A 2,934-nucleotide genomic window follows, 5' to 3' on the forward strand; every position below is an offset into this window, starting at 1 on the left:
ATATATATATGTATATGTATGTATGTATATGTATATAGGGAAAGTTACTGTCAGTTGAATGAATACAGTAATACATTTTAATCTAATGACTTGAAGGACCCAAATCGCTTGAGAGAAAATATATAATTGATTTACATGGAGTAGAAGAGCGAAATCAACAATAATGGTTGTAATATTAATACAGATATATATAATATGGACATATTAAATCCAGCTAAGTCTAGTATTATTATTCTTTGCTTCCATTTACGAACCCCACAAAATAATTGAAAACCTTATTAATGATCGTTTTGAACTTATAAACAAGTGGAGGTTGATGCGACATTAATTTCTAAAATGATCTTGCTGCTGTTCTTATAATTACTTAGCCCTAGGCCAATCCTGATTGAACAGACAGACCTATATCACCAAAAACAGTCAAGCCGTGACCATCTCGTCTTTTTTTCAATGTGCGTTTTTAGGTTATAGGATGTGATTTGTGATATTTGCTGCTATTTCTAGCAGTTCAAGCTACCATATACTGGCTAACTCCTTCGATGGCTTTATGATTAATTAATACAGTTAATGAATTTAGTGGCAACAGAGACTCGAACCCGGAATGTGATTAGAAAGTTCATCTAGAACTTTCTATCGAACAATGAAAGCTGCCATTATTAGAGATTTATTAATTTGGGCCGAAGGCCAACTTTTGAAAAGAAGAAAAAAAAAAAACTGGAAGTAAGAATTAAATCTATTTCTAATCAATATATTAGTGATAGCTTTATTCTAATTGCACCAGGAGGGATGAGATATTAACTCAAAACTAATTACTGGTAATTATAATAGCTTGAACCGAATTGCTAGAAATAGCAGCTATAAACTCCTTTAACCTACATCTTACCACCTTAAAAAAGAGTGGTGGGAGGTAAATACGATCTTTAAAATATTGCTGAAAATAGATAGGATGGTCACTTATGGAACGTCTTTGATCATAGGTTTGTTTAGTCAGAACTTACCTGTGGCTCTACTACTACTACTACTACCACCACCACTAGTACTACTATTACTACTACTACTACTACTACTCATTATTCATCTAGTCACGCATTATTCATCAAACCACCTGCCAACGGTCTTTTTAAATATGTGTATGTGTGGAGAGAGAGAGAGAGATAGAGATGAACCGAAAATGAAATCCGCGTTTTTTTAAAAGTCAGGGTAGCTTGACCCTTTTTGAATAAGCTAGACACAGCTAGAATGTTCGATGTGGGGCTTTCTCTGTGCCCTCGGTGGTGTATGTTTTCATTAGCATACATATAGCTTCTCCGCATTAAGAAAACAGCAACTTCAACAGTTATGATTACAAGGAAACTTCAAAAACTGGATTCGATTTTTATAAGGAGTCCCTATGTGAGTTGAATTATAAGAGTTCTGGGAAGACTGAAAGCCAAGTCTACAACAATGGTTGTATTTGAACTTAGAACGTTGACTATCGGGACTGTTTCATGATAATAAAACTCCTTGTTACGCTAAAATATTATTGTTCTTTAGGAATTTAAGATTTCAGTGTTTAACGTTATGATACCAGCTTCTCTCACCGTTCTTGAGATACACAGAAAGTACTTGATGTGTGTATAGTTACATTTTATAATCAAATTGTTATATTAATTTCGCTGTCTATACTAGGAGATTACTTGAATGTTGTTGTTCCACACCATTGTGTGGGTGGGTGGACAGAATCGTTAGTGTGCCGGACTGCTTAGCTGTACTTCATCCGGTTTTACGTTTGAGTTCAAATTTTGGTGGCGATAAAATTAGTGCCGGTCAAGTACTGGGGTCGATGTAATCGACTTTACCCCCTCCCCGCAAAATTTCAGGCCTTGTACCTACAGTAGAAAGGATTATTATTACTGTCAAACGGTAAAATGTATTTAAGTTCCAATTATAGCCATCTAGTCTTTTACTCAATGTATCTAAATTATAGACTACATTTTTAAAATAATAACAATACAAATGTGATTTGAGGGAAATCTGGCAGCTATTTCTCGCAGGTCAAGCTTGATTATTTATTTATCAAGATGTGTATTGCCACCTCACTTTTGTTTTTAGTGCTGACTCCTACGCAATGTTTTCTTTCAATCATAGCAATTCTCCATTCGTAAATAAAAACAAATATTTTTTAACAAAGACACATTTCCGAGACATCGACCCAGGACTTGACTACACTAGCGAAGTGTCCCCACCCCTTATTTTTAATTCATTTAAAATTTCTTTATCAATATAACGTAGAGAAAAAGAGAATTAAAAATTTTTTTTTAAATGGTAATGGCTATTTTTTTCAAAAAAACTGTAAGTTTAAAAATAAGAGTAATAATTGATAGGGGAGATAGATCGGCCAGGATCGCTGCTAGTCCGGAGAAAACCGTCAACGATCGGAAGAGAAGTTGACCGTTTCCCGACAACCAAATCTTTGCTCTCTCTTTCTCTTTGTAGCTGTCTATGTGTATGTGTTCGCGCACACATACGCATTTTCCTTTTCTCTCTCTTATCTTACCCTTCTGTATCTCTTTGTTTTACTGTCTGTCTGTCTCCCCTCCCACTCTTTCTCTAGAGAGTAATTATCAAGCTCATTGCAGAAGACAATATTGAAATCCAAAAAGGCGGTGAGCTGGCAGAAGCGTTAGCACGCCGGGCGAAATGCTTAGCGGTATTTCGTCTGTCTTTACGTTCTGAGTTCAAAATCCGCCGAGGTCGACTTTACCTTTCATCCTTTCGGGGTCGATAAATTAAGTACCAGTTACGCACTGGGGTTGATGTAATCGATTTAATCCCTTTGTCTGTCCTTGTTTGTCCCCTCTATGTTTAGCCCCCTGTGGGCAATAAAGAAATATATATGTACAATATGATGGAAGTGTGGCTGCATCATAAGAACTTTGGGATCTTTTTTAAAACGGG

General features: G+C 35.8%; 1 protein-coding gene across 1 annotated transcript in view; it reads left to right on the forward strand.

The window, feature by feature from the left end:
• The window catches only part of LOC106872175 (delta-1-pyrroline-5-carboxylate synthase), a 56,543-nt gene that overhangs the window by 15,096 nt on the left and 38,513 nt on the right, over positions 1–2,934 (forward strand). The window lies entirely within an intron of this gene.

This window comes from Octopus bimaculoides, chromosome 22, assembly GCF_001194135.2.
Source record: "Octopus bimaculoides isolate UCB-OBI-ISO-001 chromosome 22, ASM119413v2, whole genome shotgun sequence".
In the NCBI taxonomy this organism is placed as follows: Eukaryota; Metazoa; Mollusca; class Cephalopoda; order Octopoda; family Octopodidae; genus Octopus; species Octopus bimaculoides.